The sequence below is a fragment of the Sceloporus undulatus genome, chromosome 2 (genome assembly GCF_019175285.1).
Source record: "Sceloporus undulatus isolate JIND9_A2432 ecotype Alabama chromosome 2, SceUnd_v1.1, whole genome shotgun sequence".
NCBI lineage: Eukaryota > Metazoa > Chordata > Lepidosauria > Squamata > Phrynosomatidae > Sceloporus > Sceloporus undulatus.
In genome coordinates this window covers 91,815,610-91,834,570 of record NC_056523.1, presented here as the reverse complement: position 1 = coordinate 91,834,570, position 18,961 = coordinate 91,815,610, and the positions used below count along the sequence as shown (strand labels likewise).

At 45.2% G+C, this 18,961-nt stretch overlaps 1 protein-coding gene across 2 annotated transcripts in view; it reads right to left on the bottom strand.

The window, feature by feature from the left end:
- PDGFRB (platelet derived growth factor receptor beta) overlaps window positions 1-10,691 on the bottom strand; it is a 121,517-nt gene extending 110,826 nt beyond the window's left edge. For both annotated transcript variants that reach the window (XM_042453226.1, XM_042453227.1), the window contains exon 1: window positions 10,523-10,691. The gene's annotated coding sequence lies outside the window, so the exon portion shown is untranslated. The remainder of the gene's footprint in view (window positions 1-10,522) is intronic.
- Window positions 10,692-18,961: the final 8,270 nt, after the last annotated feature.

Here is an 18,961-nt window from a genome sequence, read left to right as displayed (position 1 = left end):
TAGGAAGTTCCTCCTAATGTTGAGGTGGAATCTCTTTTCCTGTAGCTTGCATCCATTGCTCCGGGTTCTGTTCTCTATAGCAGCAGAAAGCTTGCTCCCTCCTCAATATGACATCCCTTCAAATATTTAAACAGGGCTATCATATCACCTCTTAACCTTCTTTTCTCCAGGCTAAACATCCCCAGCTCCCTAAGTCGTTCCTCATAGGGCATGGTTTCCACACCCTTCACCATTTTAGTCGCCCTCCTTTGGACATGCTCCAGTTTCTCCAAATCCTTTTTGAATTGTGGTGCCCAGAACTGGACACAATATTCCAGGTGGGGCCTGACCAAAGCAGACTATAGTAGCACTATTACTTCTCTTGATCTAGACACTATACTTTTATTGATGAATCCAAAAATTGCATTGGCCTTTTTATCTGCCGCATCACACTGTTGACTCATGTTCAACTTGTGGTCTACTTGGACTCCTAAATCCCTTTCACATGTAGTCTCGTTCAGCCAGGTGTCCCCCATCCTATATCTGTGCATTTCATTTTTCCACCCTAAGTGCAGTACCTTACATTTCTCCGTGTTGAATTTCATTTTGTTAGCTTTGACACAGCTTTCTAGTCTATTCAGGTCGTTTTGAATTTTGATCCTGTCTTCTGGGGTATTAGCTATTCCACCTAATGTGGTGTCATCTGCAAATTTGATGAGTATGCCCCCAATCCTGTCATCCAGGTCATTGATAAAGATGTTGAATAACACTGGGCCCAGGACAGAGCCCTGTGGGACCTCACTGGTCACTTCTCTCCAGACTAGATAGTCATCTGTTGGGGGTGCTTTGATCAGTTATCCTACATGGCAAGGCATTAGAATGGAAGGCCCCTGTGGTCTCTATGATTTTATGATTCTATGATGCCCTGAACTGGACACAGTATCCCAGAGTGGTACTATTATTTCCCTTGATCTAGACAGTAAACTCCTATCAATAAATCCAAGAATTGCACTGGCTTTTTTCTCCCTAAATGTAGTACCTTATATTTCTTCCTGTTAAAATTAATTTTGTTACTTTTGGCCCAGCTCTCTGATCTGTCATTGACAAGAATGCTAAGCTTCAGATTGTCCATGCCATCATATTTCCCATTTCAATGTATGGTTGTGAAAGGAGGACAATGGAGAAAGCTGATATGAAGAAAATTAACTCATTTGAGATGTGGTGCTGGAGACGAATTCTCCAGCACCACATGTGTCTTAGAGCAAATCAAGCCCAAACTCTCCTTAGAAGCCAAGATGAGTAAACTGAGATTATTGTATTTTGTTCATGTCATGAAAAGACATGACTCACCAGAAAAGACAAGAATTCTTGGTAAGGTAGAAGGCAGTAGGAGAAGAGAAGGACTGTATTACAGATAGATAGATTCAATCAAGAAAGCCACAGCCCTGAGTCTGCAAGACCTGAGCAGGGCTGTTGATGATAAGGTGCCTTGGAGGTCTCTCATTTATACTGGTGCTATAAGTAGAAGTTGACTTGATGGCAGTTAACAACAACAAAAAGAAGTAGCCATCAGATTTGCAAATTAAACTTGTGTTCATCTTCCATGATTAATCACAAAATTAGGCACACAAAATGCAAGATATGCTGTTGAGGAAAAACATGTGCTATGACAAACAGATATCCTTCAGGCCTTGGGGGAGCACCTCAGGGGAGAAATGCTAATAATATCGAGTCTGACCTGAAGACCTCCTGTTAGTGGCTTTGGAAAAACAGATGGGTACATTTTTCATACAGGACACTGCAGTATTTCAAGTGCTGCCCAAATGAATCTTTGCTGTCTTGTATGTCCAATACTGGAAAGGCAGGGGGAATCTACCTTTCTTAATTTAGTAAAAACACTTATATAAAGGTAAGTTAGCAACTTTGCTGCCACTGCTAACCTACTGCCATATCATCACACGAACAGAAGCTTCAAATGCCCAAGGAGCAGTCATTTCATTTTTCATGCAACGTCTCTGGAAACAAGCAGAAACACATGCTCATGTACCTAGTTTGCCAGAGACATCTGATTCTTTGAATTACACATTCATGGCATGTAGCTGAGACTGCTGGGGTCTCCCCAACACTGTACAAGATCACAAGAAGAATGCTACAACTCAAGCCTAAGTGCTGGGCACTGCTAGTGACAACAAGCAAATAGAAATTGGAGCAGAGTAGGTCCCCAGCATCCCCAGCCATGGATGTGGGGTGGTCTGATTCTCTGTGCGTTTCCATGGGAATCATGGAAAACATGAAGTGAAACCTGGGGACAACTTTACACCATATCACTCTGAATACAACTAATCATTTTCAGAAGCTGCCTGGTATGGACTATCGGGGAATACCAAGGATCTTCAATTAGACCTGACAGAAAAATCCTGCCTGAAACTTCTGGCAGACCTGGCTGACATTTAGAGTTGACAACACTGGACCAGATGAACCAGTATAAGGCATCTCTCTATATTCCTAAGAGGCAACATAACAACACTACTGGGGGTCTCTGTTAGTGGCAAAAGTGAGTAACAGAATAACCTGAACTTTTATTGTCTTCTCCAAAGCCTGTAGGCTACATTTCAGAGGAAGGAACTGGCAAAAAGATCTCTGAATATTTCTTGTTGGAGAAAATCCTATTAAATGCATGGGATTGTCCTAAGTCAACATGAGATTTGAAGCCACATACTGGCACACATACCAAAGCCTTTAGGTATTTAAACCTATATGCTTTTCAACTTATGAACTGGATTCTTTCTATCCAACAGTTTTAGAGCCTTACTACCATGAGTAGCTTTATGGATGCTACACTGTATTTTGGTCATTCTCCATGTAAACATGCAATTTGGCTTACTTATGTCCACAGCTGCAATTCTGAGGACTTCATACAACAGGAGCACCAATTGGTTACCACTTCCATGTTGCCACTGCTCCTAAGAATGCTTAGAAACAGTAAACAACATTAGTCTTTTCTTTATTTTCATGATTTGAAGATGGGGAACCTCAGACTATGACTGATACTATTTCTGTGCCTGTAACATTGTGACATACACCCTACAGGCATCTGGCAGAAGCAAGTCTGTTTCTGATAAAGATCACAATAGTTTCTATCTCAAACAGTGCTAGTATCACTTAAGATGATATACAAATCACCACTCAGTTTTCTAGTGCAAAAAAGGATCTCTTTTGAACTGAAGAGTATAAAGGCAGTAAATATCAAAATCCACAAAAAAGAGATATATTTATTGGCCAGCCAAAATGCAAAAAACAAAACAAAACAAAACAAAAAACACCCCACAAAATCATTATTGAAGCATTCAGAGTTTCATTAGCTTCTTTTTCAGGCAAAGGTGTTAAAATCACGTTGTTGTTGTGTGCTTTCAAACTGTTTCCAACTTATGGCAAGCTAAGCCGGACCTATCACAGGGTTTTCTTGGCAAGAGTTGTTCAGAGAAGGGTTGGCACTGCCTTTCCCTGAGGCTGAGAGCATGTGACTTGCACAAGGTCACCCAGCGGTTTCATGGGAATCAAACTCTGGAGTCCAACACCCAAACCACTACGCCACACTGGCTCTATATAAAAATCATACAGGAGATGGCCTTTTACAGACCAGGAGGCCAGCCATGAGTGGAGACTCTTGTCCCAGGAGGCCTTGTGAGTGTGTGGCTACTCTGCTTGAGCCCAAGGATAGGTAGTGTGAGGACACTTCATTTCAAAGCAGCTGCAAAAGTAGCAGAGGGTCCCTTATACTCCCCCAGCCCTTTTGAAGCCTTCCTTCCTCACCAGGTAGGAGGAGAAAGGGGTTTAAAACCCTCTGAGAGGCTCACTTCCAAACTACTCAAGCTGCAATGAGTAATTTTGGGGTAGCAGTCAGCAATCACAGTCAAAGTGCAGGCATGTCTGGATTTTCAAGAATGAGAATTAATGATTTTATATGTTTATATGTTATCTGTTTATTGGATTTATATCCTGACTTTCTTCTAAAAACGACATTTAAAGAAGCTTATTGTAATACTGAATTTAAAAAGAGAATTAATACTCAAAACAAGACCAAAGTTAAAATAGAATCAAATTAAAACAATTCAATACAATTTAAAGTTCAATTTGAAAACAGATCATTAAAATAAAGCAGCCAGCTAGTAACAAGCTTCTTCCTCAGCAACCAGCCAATTGTGAAAAGCCTGCCAGCCTTTTTTGTTAAATGCCTTTGATGGCCAGCTGAATGGCAACAGGGAGGAAACCAAATTAAAACCAGCACAGAAGTACAAATAAACATTGAGTCTTGGGGATTCCTGACAATATATTTACATATATGTCTGGGGCTACACAGACCATCCTCTCCCCATGTATTGTTGCAGTTCCTAGCCTCACTGGGTAGCAGCAAGCTGCTTTGCTTCCCTCCTTTGCCTTCCTACCTCTCAAGGAGGGTAAGGACTGGGACAAGAAAGGAAAAGAGTCAGGGTTGGAAGAACCAGAGATTGAGCGGAGGATTTATTGGATTGGGGGCGGGGGGGGGGGAACTGAGGTTGATTATTCATTTGAGGAAGACAATACAAATACCAATTTTGGAGATTTGCCAAGAAACTTTAAACTAATTAAATATACTATAAAATGTCAAAATGCAGTATTTTAACAGGGTTTTTTTTGTCAATAATCAGGCCAATCCAGTCCTGTATACTTTTGTCTTGGTTCTATGGCAGAGAATTATTCTAACACTAGCAACAGAAAAGTAACTTCCCTCATGATCCAAGCTGCCCCTGTCCTGTGTGAAGCAAACTGCTCCTTAGAGAAGGTTGAATTTCTCAAGAAGACCCTGTACTGTTACCCTTTACTGTTTGTTACATCTGGAAAAACTTTTAGGTGCCATGTAGGTAAAACTTGCCACTTGTATTCCAAATGAAAGAGTTTTTACTTTTGTTGGTGGTAAAAACCTCAATGAATTAAGTCCCAGTCTGTTAGCTCCCTCTTATCAACATTTCTTCTCCTCTATGATTTTTCATATCACGGAGAAGCTAGTAAAGATTGGAAAGCTTGCAATGATATGTGTTTCTGCATTTTGGTTAACCAATAAAAGTATTGCTCTTTTGTGTACTTTGGATTTTGTATTTTGCTGCATATAGTACCATAATATTGCACAAGTGGATAAGATTTCTCCAGTTGCAGAATGAGGGAAAAATGGAATAAGACAAAAGGTAAGAATGTACACTGGGGCAATTGTAGTTAGTCTGGGGCCAGTCTACTGCCCCTGGGACCCAACCACACATCCCTCGGTGGCTGGGGGTCTACTTTCCCATTAATATCCCGGAAAAAATCTCATAATTACATGAAACGATTTCACACGACGCACAAAACCCGCCATTAAAGTGATCACAAAGAAGCATTAACGCACATCTTTTTACTTTCAAGATTTCAGCGACTATGCATTTCCGATATCACTTGATTTGCACAATTGCGTATGATAATCTTTTGCACAATTACTTGCCATTTTCGCTTTATTTGCAGGATCCTTTAAATGCTCTTTAATCTCTCTTTAATACCGAAATTAGTCCCATTGTGATAAACTCGTTTGTGAGATATAAGCTTCCTCCAGTGATCACAAGCAACTGTAGTTAGTCTGGGGCCAGTTTACTGCTCCTGGGATCCAACCCCACATCATCCTTCAGTGGCTGGAGGTCTACTTTCAATTTTGGAAAAAAAAATGTGAAAGAGTGCAGAGGGGCTGTCAACATATTTTAAAGATGAACTTCCATTCCTGAGGCTTCCAGAAGAGGCAATTTACCCTTTGCAGAGGGCAGAATATGGTCAGTCCAGGAAGTCTACAGGAATCAAAAGCTGTGACAAGAACATGGAGAGAGCCTAGGACCTCAGTTTTTTGTGGGTTTTTCGGGCTATGTGGCCATGTTCTCTGAAGATGCCATCTACAGATGCTGGCGAAACATCAGGAATAAGAAAGAAGAAAGGGCAATCAGGTTGTATGTGGTGCGCAAAACTGAACCTCACTGACAGCCACTTAGGTGAACAAATAGTGTAATCTAGTAATTGGCAGCTTCCTGGGTTTTGTTGTTGTGTGCCTTCAAGTTATTTCTGACTTATGACAACCCTAAGGTGAACCTATCAAGGGGTTTGTGACTTGCCCAAGGTCACCCAATGGGTTTCCATGGCCAAGCAGGAATCGAATCTTGATCTTCAGAGTCAAAGTCCCATGCTCAAACCACTACATCACACTAGCTCTCCTTCTTGTGTTTTTGGGGTTTGGTTCCAGGACAGCCCCCCTAGATACCAAAATCAGTGGATGCCCAAGTCCCATTAAATACAATGGTGCTGCAACATAACATGGCAAAATCTTGCTTTTTTGGAAATTACACATTTTAAAGATATTTTTAAGCTGCGGATGATTGAATCCATGGATAAAAAAATCTGTGGCTATGGAAGGCTGACTGTATATTAAACCACCAACAGAAAATGGGAAATGTGAAACGACAGGCTGGCATCCATAGTTTTTTGTGGGTTTGGGGGGCTATGTGGCTATGTTCTAGAAGAGTTTATTTCTGACATTTTGCCAGCATCTGTGGCTGGCATCTTCAGGGAATGATGGCATGCGAGTGAGTGGGGTATATATATAGTGTGTGATCCTTGGTTGAGAGCATGTGTTGTACATGTTAATCTCTATGTTGGTCTGTTGTTGAATGGTCAAGGGCCTTGATCCATAAGAACACCTTGTCTCTTTCCAGGAACCATGTTGGTCAAACTTCCTACATCGAGTGTATTTACCTGACCTTGAAGGCCAGAGACAGTCTAGGGATTCTGTTGGTGTACCGGCCACCTCGTGCGCTAACAGACTCCCTTAACGAACTGACACAGCTGGTCTCGGAGGTACTGTTGGAATCGCCCAGGCTACTGGTCCTGGGCGACTTCAACATTCCTCTCGCGGCCAGCTATGTTCCATCCGGTGCGGTTCGCAAATTCATGGATACCATGACTTCCATGGGCCTGTCTCAACTGGTCTTGGGTCCAACGCATTCTGCGGGTAATACGCTCGATATGGTCTTTTGTACGAGCATGGAAAATCCGTGGGCGGAAATAACTAACATTTCCCCCCTGTCATGGACGGATCATTTCCTGGTGGAGGCAAAGATCAAGGCTTCTACCCAGATCCCTCCCGGAGGTGGCGGACCTATTAGAATGGTCCACCCTGATGGAACCCAACAGGTTCCAGGAAGCCCTTGAGGGGCTTATGGTTGGAAATGACGGCGACTCTGTTGATGCCCTGACCGGTATCTGGGATACCGGTCTATCTAAGGCTATACACAGTATCGCTCCCAAGCGCCCTCTCAGGCCTGCTTCCAAACGTAAGCCCTGGTATACGGAAGACCTCCGGGCGAGGAAGCGGGTTCTGCGACGGCTAGAGCACCGCTGGCGGAAACACCAGCGCTTATCCGACAAGACTCTCCTAGACCACCTTTTGAAGGACTACGGAGAGGCGATTCGTGCAGCTAAGAATTCGTTCTATGCTGCACGTGTCGCGTCCGCGGAGTCGCGTCCGGCAGAGTTGTTCAGGGTAGTGAGGGAGCTAACTCAGCTCCCTCCTGCCCCGAACCAGATCCTTGAACCTTCTAAGGCCTGCTGCGACCAATTTAACAACTTCTTCGCGGATAAAATCTCTCGGATATGCGAAGGTCTTGAGGCCAGCCTTAGAGCAGAACCTAGAGTAGAGGTATCCAGGGCATCCGTGAACTTGGTTAGTCTGGATCAGTTTGAGTCTGTCAGTACCGAGGATGTGGACAAGATCCTTGGAAGTGTTAGGAAGACAACATGCTCTCTCGATCCCTGTCCCTCATGGCTAGCGGCACAGGGGGCCCTGGCTGTAACCTTGTTGTTACAGAGGATTATTAACACCTCATTGAGGGATGGGCAATTTCCAACAAACTTGAAATTGGCCACAGTAAAACCTCTATTAAAAAAGCCCTCCCTCGACCCCCTGTTGCATAACAATTATCGGCCAATCTCGCTATTGCCATTTCTGGGGAAGGTGATCGAGCGGGCGGTTGCAATCCAACTTCAATCGATCTTGGATGAAACGGAATATCTAGACCCATTTCAAACCGGCTTTCGGGCGGGTTACGGGGTTGAGACTGCTATGGTTGCCTTGGTCGATGATCTCCGTCTGGGCATTGACAGGGGAAGTGTGTCCCTGTTAGTGCTCTTGGACATCTCAGCGGCTTTCGATACCATAGACCATGGTATCCTTCTGGGGCGCCTGGCGGAGGTGGGAATCGGGGGCACTGCGCTCCAGTGGTTTCGTTCCTACCTCTCTGGGAGGTCCCAAATGGTGCAGCTGGGAGACGTGTGCTCCGATGAGAGGGCTCTTATATCTGGGGTCCCTGGGGTCTCCCATGCTTTTTAACATTTACATGAAACCGCTGGGAGAGATCATCCGGAGACATGGGGCGCGGTGTTATCAGTACGCTGATGACACCCAAATAGTCTTCTCTATGTCTCCGACTGATGCAGTGACCGGGATTGGCGTCTCTCCTCTCGTGGCCTGTCTGGAGTCAGTAATGGGCTGGATGAGGGACAACAGACTCAGCCTGAATCCAGAGAAGACAGTCCGGGGTTGGCGGTGGTTCCACCTGTCCTGAACGGAATCACGCTTTCCGTGAAGGACTCTGTACGCAGCTTGGGGGTGCTCCTGGACTCCTCGCTCCACCTTACATCTCAGGTGGATGCGACGGTCAGGAGCACCTGTTATCAGCTTCGGCTGATACGCCAGCTGCGTCCCTACCTTGACCAGGGAGACCTTGAAACTGTTGTACATGCCCTGGTAACCTCTCGTTTGGATTTCTGCAACGCGTTCTACATGGGGCAACCCTTGTACCATACCCGGAAGCTGCAACTTGTGCAGAATATGGCAGCCCGTCTGGTCTCTGGCACTGCCAGGGCCAGTCATATAACACCAGTCCTTAAAGACTTACATTGGCTGCCTATTCGCTTCCGGGCGCAATACAAGGTGTTGGTAATTACCTATAAAGCTCTAAATGGCTTGGGCCCAGGGTACCTGGAGGACCGCCTCTCTCCGTACAATCCGCCCCGCGCACTTCGATCTTCAGGGCAGCTATTGTTAAGAGTTCCAGAGGTGAAATATAATTCCACCTCTAGGAGGGCTTTCTCCATCTCAGCCCCCAACCTCTGGAACGCGCTGCCCTTCGAGCTCCGCTCAGCCACCTCTCTAGCCCAATTCAGGAAGGGGCTAAAAACCCATTTATTCCAACAAGCCTACCCTGACCAGTAATTCTCCCCTCCCCCATGTCAGCACTGTTTTGCCGGCATGATAATTTTATTATTTTTATTGAATTGTTCTTAATGTATTTTATATGGTTCTGTTTATTTGTATTGTTATTTACTGTTGTTCACCGCCCTGATTTTCAGAAGGGCAGTATACAAATAAAATTTTATTATTATATTATTATTAACACAGGTATATTGACCTGAAGATGCCAGCCACAGATGCTGGTAAAATGTCAGGAATAAACTCTTCTAGAAGATGGCCACATAGCTCAAAAAAACCCACAAAAACCTCTGTCCAGTTTGCAGTGACTGCATGGAAGTAGCATGTATGATTGATAGGAGTTTCTTTTGGTGATGCTTAAGTTTGGAGCTTCAGAGAGTTATTCTCACACACACCTGGATGATGAGAGTTATCTTTTGATTCAGAACAGCAGATGGAATAATAGCTCTTGGTCTCCTCCTTCATCTTCTCGACTAGAGGTACTCTGCTGCCACCCAGATGGTCCACAGAGGGAGAGGCCAGAGAGAGCCCGGTTTGCTCTTGTGCTCAAGCCCTGGCACAAAACTCCCTTCCCAGCCTCCCCTTCAAGTGCTATTTTCTGGAGCCAAGGGGATGCTGTGATTGAGAACCTTCTCTTTCAGCGCCACCCGTTGCTTCTTGGAGGGGCATTTCTCAGAAGCAGGCATGGCAGCGCAGGAAGGGAGGGAAAATCCCAGTTCGGTCTCTCAAACTGTCTTCAACAAGTTAGATCAGACTTAAGGTAGGGACCTTTTAGGCTGCACTCCAGAAGTAATCCAGTTTGACACCACTTGAACTGCTATGGAATGCTGGGATGCGTGGTTTTGTGAGCTACAAGAGAGCTCTACAGACTCCAAGGTCCCAGAGGATGGCTCCTAAAGCGGTGTCAAACTGCCTTATTTCTGCAGTGGGGATGCAGCCTTAACTCTTCTGCCCCATTCCTTTGGGAAGTCGCTTCGGAAGCAGCCCTGCAAGGATCCCGAATCCCCTTTTGGAAAGGATGAAAAGAAAAGAAAGACCCCGAAGGAAACTGGTTGGGCTTCGCCTTTTGGAAGCTGAGACGGAAAAGGGACGGCGCTCTCCACATCTGGATTTGTTCAAGAGAGACTTTCCATTGGCAGCTGGCTCTCTCAGGTCGGAAAAGCGAAAGAGGAGGCGAACTGGTCGGAGCAGCAAAGCAGAAAGGGAGACTGCCGGGGGGGGGCTTACCTTCCTCTGCGGAGCCGCTTTCGCCCCCAAGGGCCCCCAACTTGGACTTGGGCAGCCCTTCTTTTGGCTCCCCTGCGGAGTTCCTCCGGTGCCCTCGCCTCCCTCGGCCAGCCTTGCCTTCGGCGGCGGAGTTGGGCAGCCCTTTCCAAAAAGTGAAGGAGGAGGAAGGAGAGGAGGGAGAGCAGCCCGGGCTCCAGGCTGCAGCCAGAGAGGCGGGACGGCGCTGCGAAAGGCGGGACGGGGATAGGGGGAAGGAAGGAGGGGGGCAGAGGAAAGGCTGCTGCCCCATGAGCCTTCTTTCTTAGGGCCTCCTTGCCTGCATTTAGGGCCCCTCAGGGGATGCACCCCTCTGCATCTACACTGGAGGCATAACCCGGTTTGGGGCCGCTTTAACTTGTTGTCTGGCTCAAGGCTATGGAAATTCTGGGAGCTCCCGCTCCGCTCCGCTCCGGGCCCACAACAAACTCCAACTCCCAGCATTTCCATAGCCTTGAGCCAGACAACAAGTTAAAGCGGCCCCAGACCGGGTTATGCCTCCAGTGTGGATGCAGCACTACTCTCCAGAACCCAACGCTGTGCGCCTTCAGGTCGTTTCCGACTTATGGCAACCCTAAGGCGACCCTGTCCTGAGGTTTATCTTGGCAAGATTTGTTCAGGTTCGCCATGGCCTTTCCCCTGAGGAGGCTGAGAGAGTGTGACTTGGCCAAGGTCACCCAGTGGGTCTTCATGGCCCAAACCTTGGTCTCCGGAGTCGTAATATTCAATAGTCAAACCACTCCGCGAGAGGAATGAACACTGGGCTCCCGCGTTTCCCCTCAAGAGTGCTGCCCTCCTTCCCCGCCGCCCTCAGTCCAAGGCGCCTGCTTCATCCCCAGCAGCATCCCTTCCCCTCAGGGGGACCAGGCGTCCTCCTTTTCCAGAAAGTGTCCTCCATGCCAACCTTCTGTCCGGGAGGAATGACAAAATGCCCTCCATTGGGAGGCTGACTTAAGAAACGTTGCCTTTGTTTGTGGCAGTTCCTTTGGTCCTCCTCCTCCTCCTCGGTTTCCCTTGAGGGCCCTCCGTTGCCCGCTGCTCTCAGCCTGGAGCCTCCCTCTCCCCTCCTCCTCCCCCTTTCTCAGGATATGAGGGGATGGTGGCCAGAAAATCCGCTGCCCACGCCAGCCTCTGACTCATGAGGGCGGCTGTATTCAAGAGAAGACGCGGGAGGGAGGGAGGCCTTCACTCGACGCCGCCGAGGAGAAAGCGCCGCCGCCGCCGCCGGCTGCCTGCCTCCTGCCCCCCCCCTCCGGGCGTCCTCCTTTTCCAGGACCTGTTTTACATGTCAACCTTCCGTCCAGGAGGGATCCCAAAATGTCCTCCACTGGGAGCACGACAGGAAGTTACAGCATAGGAGCGTTTGGAGCTTCTCTGTGGCCCTAGCCTCCCTTTTTCTTGGAGGTCCTCCATTTTGCAGTGCCTCGTCCTCCTCAGGGCGACCAGACGTCTCAGTCAGGGCCTGCCCTCTATTCTCACCTTCTTCTCCAGAAGGAAGTCCAACAGGTCTTCTATTGGGAAGAGTGTTGTGAGCTTTGGTTGACTCGTGTCCTCCGCTTTTCTCAGAGGTCCTCCATTTTAAGGGGAGGTCCTCTGGGCCCCCTGTCCCTGCTGCCGCTCCTTATCGCCAGGGATGATAAGGCTTGGAGCCAAAGGGGCGGCTTGGCTTTCATGGGAGCAGGCGGTGTTTACCAAGCTCTTTCAAAGAGGGACATTCTCCCCCTCGAACAATAGGGCTCTGATGGAAAGGGTCCCAAGCCCTGTGTTTCCCGTCAGTCGGAGGCCAAGTGGAGGCTGTTTCTCAGGGTGCATCTACACTGCAGAAAATAAGGCAGTTTGGCACCACTTTACGGGCCGTAGCTCCATCCATGAGCCAGTGTGGGGTAGAGGTTTAAGTTGTGGTTGTGGTTGTGGTGGTGTGCCTTTTCAAGTCACTTCTGGCTCAAGGCGGCCCTCTCATGGGGTTTTCTTGGCAAGATTTCTTCAGAGGGGGCTTGCCATTGCCATCCTCTGAGGCTGAGAGAGTGTGACGTCCCCAAGGTCACCTAGTGGGTCTTCATGGCTCAGCCAGGATTTGTACCCTGGTCTCCAGAGTTGTAATCCAGCAGTCAAACCACTAGGCTACACTTCCAATTTTGCCCATGTGATAACGTCCTTTTCTGGCAGCCACCAAGACCTTTGAGATTCATGGTGTTAGCAGTGCTACAAGATCTCCCCGCAGACTAACATGGCTATATTTTTGAATTCTGCCACTATGGTGTTTGTGTGTGTGTGTGTGTTCATGTGTACTGAATCATGTGTGTTGAAATGGTGACTTATAGCCTCTGGATACAACTGGACCTCAACTCCCGTTCACCTCATCCAATAATAAGGAATGATGGGAGATCACCAAGAGATGAACAACCAGTCCCAAAGAAACTGGCTTAACAGGACGTGGTGTACTGACCAACTTGAAAAGGTGATTTTGAAAGAATGAAAACCAATGTCACACCTTTGTTTCAGTAAGGTATCAGTTTATCATATTTGCATGTAACAAATCATCCCTATGGATGAATCATCCCCCCCAACAAAACCAGTTGGTGTTTGGGATAAACTCATTGTAATGGACCTTGGAAAAGCCATTCTCTCTCAGCATCAGAGGATGGCAATAGCAAACTCCCTTTGAAGAAATCTTGCCAAGAAAACCCCATGAGAGGGTTGCCATAAGTTGGAAATGACTTGAAAGCACACTACAGTCCAAAATCTACAGTAAGGCAGCTATGACCAACTTAATGTCAGAGACTACTGAATTCCCTGGAATTTTTTGTCCTTTAAAGGAGGGGTGGGTAATAGCAGCTGTCAATCCCCCCCCATACCTCTGCTCTTTTGCTGGGCCTTAGACTTGGCATAAGAGTCACACATTTTGGCTTACAGTTTTCTTTATTTTGTATCAGAGAAGAAGAAAGTATTATTGCTTGGAAAACTTTATGAACTGTTTTAAAGGTGTCTTGGGACTCCTTTCTGGCATTTTAGTCTTTTTACTGCACATTTGAGATATTATTCAGCAAAGCAACTTATTTATAAAAACTCTCAGGGGACTTTAAGGGTTGACTTTTTTTTAAATGAGGAATGTTGTTGCTCACTTGCACACTGGGAGCCATGAAGCACTTCCATTTGGCAGGTTGTGTGCTCAAAACATAACGGTCTGGGGCTGCATCTACACTACAAAAATAGTGCAGTTTGACACCGCTTTGACTGCCATGACTCAATGCTACAGAATTTTGGGATTTGTGGTTTTGTGAAATATTTAACCTTCTTTGTCAGAGTGGTCTAATGCCACAACAAATGACAAATCCCAGGATTCCATAGCATTGAGCCATGGCAGTAAATGCACTGTCAAACTGAGTTGTTTCTGCAGTGCTGATAGAGTCTGCATAATGGTCATAGGATATTACATTCAGAAAAGAAGAATTAATATTTAATTATGTATTAATTAAGCTGGATACTTCAGTTTTTGATAGTTTATTCCCTCCATCCAAAGCTAAAGCTACAACAAGCTTTGCCTTGTCCAGCCCTGATGTAATAATAATAGTAATAATAATAATAATAATAATAATAAATTCTTTATTTATATTTCCCGCCTCTCCCTGCGGATCAAGGAGGGATCACAGCATAACGTAAAAACATACATATTACAATATATCCAATAAAATCACAGTATTAAGACAATTACTAGAAACTAGCTCGTTGTCTATTTCCTGAGGAACTCACTGCTCCCTTCCTACAAAGGGTCTTGTGTGAATTTTGCACTGAAATTAGAGTTGTCAGGTGTCCTTTACTATAAGTTTATCCCATTAACAAATGCGTAGCCTCACTCGGCCAGCACTTTTTTGAAGTCGGGGAGCTTCCATCTTCAAAAATTGGCCAGATGAATGAGGCTTCAACCCAGGATACATCAATTTAGGTATGATGACATCCAGGGGCATCTTAGATCCTGAATTCAAGGCAGAAGAGGGCAGCTGGCTTATTTGTTAATGGGATAAGCTCCTTTGCGTGGTACATGCCTTTGTAGAGGGCCTGAAAGCTTGTCCCTCATAGGGCTGGCAGGTGCCCCTTATTATAAGGAATGTCCCCTATTTGAGGTTTGGGAAGCTTTTACTTTACATAGATTGAATGAGATGCCCCCTTTAAAAAAACCCACATTTTGGGGGCACTGGTCTTTCATACAGACAGAAATGTGTGCACCACATATTGTGTGTAGGCAAAGAAATACATGCAAGGTGACCAAATGTCATAATAGCAAAGGAGGACAAGGCACTACAAAATGTAAGACACCTCAAAAAGTAGGACATTCAATAAAAATGCAGGACATTAAAGTTAGACCCATTAATATAAATATAAAATTGTTTCATCTGGTTTATTTACAGCTATATTACATATGCTGTATTTTATTAAATTTGTTTGTTGTTGGCTGCCTTTAAGTTGATCTTGGCTCATGGCGACTCATGAGACCCCTCCAAGTTCCCCTATCCTCTATCTCTCTGCTCAGGTCCTCTCAGGCTCAGGCCCATGGTCTCCCTGACTGAATCCATCCATCTGGCATGAAACCTTCCTTTCTTTTTACTGCCCTCTACCTTCCCCACCATTATGGTCTTTCTAATGAGTTCTACCTTCAGATGATGTGGCCAAAGTACAACTGCCCTTCCCATTCCTAGTCTTCTGATTTCTTGGCTGCAGTCTCCATTTTGATCAATGTTTATTTCGAGGTATGGGAAATCTTTAACTATTTAAATTTCCTTTTTTATGTAAATCCCCTGTGGTCATTATTTTTGTTTTCTTTATGTTGAACATTAGGCCTGCCTTTGTCTTTTCTTTTTTGACTTTCTTTAGTGATTGTTCCAAGTCTGTGATGCTTTCTGCTAGTAGTAAACCCCCTCCATGGATACCCCCCCCATGGATACTAATGGCCCACTGTAATCAATACTTTTATTTAGTATTTAGGCAGAACACAAACTATTAGCTATAGCTATTTCCTAATTGGAACCCTGCAGGTCATGAATTTTGCCCATTCCTTATTCCTGTTTTAAAAGCCTGGCAACACTACACTGGGTAAAGCAGAGGCGGGCAAAAATGAGGCATTCCCTCTCCGCAAGGCACACCACCACTCAACAGAAATCCATGCTACATTTCCCCCCGTTTTGTTTCATCTTATCTTGGGCTGATTTTTCTGCCATTTTTGCTATTTTGGGGTTGGGGAGGCCAAATGAGATGGTTTTGAGAGGAAAATCTCCCAGACTATCTGCACTGAAAAATGTTTTCTTACATTTGGGATAGTCTGGGAGATTTGGGACATCTCCTGAAGGGATGGAGGCCCCTTAAATGGGTCCCAGGGACTACGTGGGACTTGTAGGCCACACTTTCCTCTCCCTGGGATAGAGACAGGCTAGACTCTCAAAGGGGTGGGAAGGCTGGCCTTTTCAAATAGTCAACCAAATTTTATTGCTCTGCTTTTATTGCCTTTATTGTTCACTAGTGAGCTTCAGGGGTCATTGGGGTGTGCCCTGGTGAGACTGTGACTTTGATAGTCTGCAGACCCTTCCTCCACACCATCTCAAAACAACATGACAATTGCATGAACCTTTGCTGCTTCCCTTCCCTCTCTCCCCAGCATGTTTTTAAAACCATCCTTGCCTGATGAAGAAATGTGTATTGTGAAAGAGAATTTAGTACCTTTTCATTTGGCCTAATCAAGTTATTACCAGGAATAAGGACTTTGAAAACCATGGGAGGTAACTCATCACTTGGAGGGAATGTGCTGGTTTTTGTTTTGTTTTGTTTTGCCAAGCTTAGTGGAACAATTGCACTTTGGCAGTGTGTATGAAAAGTGGTTGAGAGCCAGCATGGTTTAGTGATTTGAGTGTTGGATTGCAACTCTAGAGATCAAGATTCAGTTCCCTGCTCAGCCATGGAAATCTGGGTGACCTTGGCCGAGTCACATACTCTCAGCCCCAGAAAACCCTGTGATACTTAAGTTTGCCATACTAAGACAACTTAGGGTTGTCATAAGCTGGAAATGACTTGAAGACAATTTCAAGAACCACAAACAACTTGATGACAAGTTTTAGAGAATGGGCAAATTGGTGCACACAAATGCTACTGCCCTTTCTATATGTGCAGGGTTTGGCACCAGTCATGTTAATTGTGTTAATATTGGGGGGGGGATGAAGAGTCCCCCCCCCTCTTCTGGAAAAAGCTTTTCACTGATGTCCAGTGAGCTAAAAATACTGAACCTGAAATGTTTGATTACTCATTCAAACTAAGCTCTTGCTGGATCTGTGTTAAATATATATTCATCAAGGAACAAAGTTTCCACTTGGAAAGACCCTGAACATATTTGGCAACATCCCCACACTATAACTGTCACAGAAGGAGCACGTAAAGGGACACCATTCTCTAACAGTATCATAAACTTTTTTTGGGGGGGGGGTAATCCCCCCTCAACTCTATTGTTTGCAAAGACAATGGGGGGGGGGCTTCAGTGGGGCTGTGGACTGTTCTTCTACCATTGAGTCATGGACTTCAAATGAAAGAAAGAAACTCAAGAGGCTAGATGTCCACTTCTGGTTTTGAAAAACAGGCAATATTTAATCAAAACAGGGGAGGAGAGCCATCATGGTGTAGTTGTTTGAGCATTTGACTACGTATTTGGAGTCTGATGACCAGGGTTCGAATCCCTCGCTCAGCCATGGAAACCCACTGCATGACGTTGGGCAAGTCAGACTCTCTGAGCCTTGCAGAAAGGCAAAAGCAAACCCTCTCTGAACAAATCATCCCAAGAAAATTTTGTCATAGGGGATGCTGTCCCACTGCAGAAACAAAGCTGTTTGTCACCACTTTGGTTGCATCCACATTGCAGAAATAGCCATTTGAGAGTGGGACTTGCCCAAGGTCATGCAATGGGTTTCCAGTTTGCCACCACTTGAACTACTATGGCTCAATGCTATGGAATTATGGGAATTGTAGTTTTGTGAGACATTTAACCTCTGGCAGAGAGCGCTGGTGCTACAACAAACTACAAATCCTAGGATTCCATAGCACTGAGCCATTGTATTTCAAGTGGTGTCGAACTGGATTATTTCTGCCATGTGGATGCAGCCTTTAACTGCCATGATGCAATGCTATGGAATTCTGAGATTTGTAGTTTTGTAAGACATTCAGCATGGTCTGTAAGTGAGCTCTGGTGCCCCCATCAAACTACAAATCCCAGAATTCCATAGCATTGAGCCATGTAAGTAAAAGTGGTGTTAAACAGCTTTATTTCTGAAGTGTTGGAAGTGACACTCCAAGTTCCACTTTTTCCTTATTGAAGGCACACAACAACAGTTCAGGGGAAGATGCAACCTGGAGAAAAAGTAAAGTGCTGCTCCTGGAAGTACCAGGAAAGACAATTTAATCCTCTTCCTTTTTGCCCCCCCCTCCCCACCCCAGAAAAGGATGGGAGGGTATCAGCCTTGGATCTCACTTTCCCTACTTCTGATGCAATTTCTCTTTAGTCTTTTATATATTGCCAAAGGTGGAGTAACCTTGCTATGACTGTTTCTTCTAAGATGGTTATGAGTGGATGCAATGGCTTTGTTGCAGAACTGGTATCACTTTCTGAAGCAAATGTTGAACTCAGCTAAAGTTGAGTCTTTTTATGGGTATAAACAATATTACAAATTTACTCATTTTGAAAATTGTTTTAGTCCCCAGAGGCGTCTTTAGGGAACAGTCTGCTTTCAGCAGCACCAGAACAAGGTCACAAAAAACCAAAATACCTTGGGGCCATGATGTCTGAGGAGGGAAGGAAACAAGAATCAGTATGAAAGCCTTAGGGGATTCTGTGTCTGAATTTAGTTTTCTAGTTTTTAGTATTTCAAGTCTGGAGCAAATAGATAAATAGAAGAAAGAAAGAAATCAGAATATTGCAATAAATCAGAGCTGCAATAAATCAGAGCAGAAGTACATGTGTATATAAAATATACACATGCATTGTTACTAGTAATAAGAGACATGCTAATAATAGACATCAGTGTCACACATAGGAGCACTGGAAGGTTATTTACATACAAATGTTCTCAGTTCATGTCAGTCTCCAACAAATTGCAGAAAGAAATATATGACATACAGGCATACATGTGACTGATGGAATTCAAATTATGGCAACTCTTGTAAAATGCAGTGGTGCTGGGACTACTGAATTTGGCATACATAATGCCCTTGGTATTAATTTTGTCTACATTCACATAGAAACAAGGGATGCAACCAACCCCTCCATTCAGTCTAAGTTCCATTTTGGTGTTTCCAAATATGGCTTGATTGTCCTTTGGTGCCAGTTTGCTCCAACCTAAGTCCAGAGCCTGAACTGAGATCCAGAAATCCAAA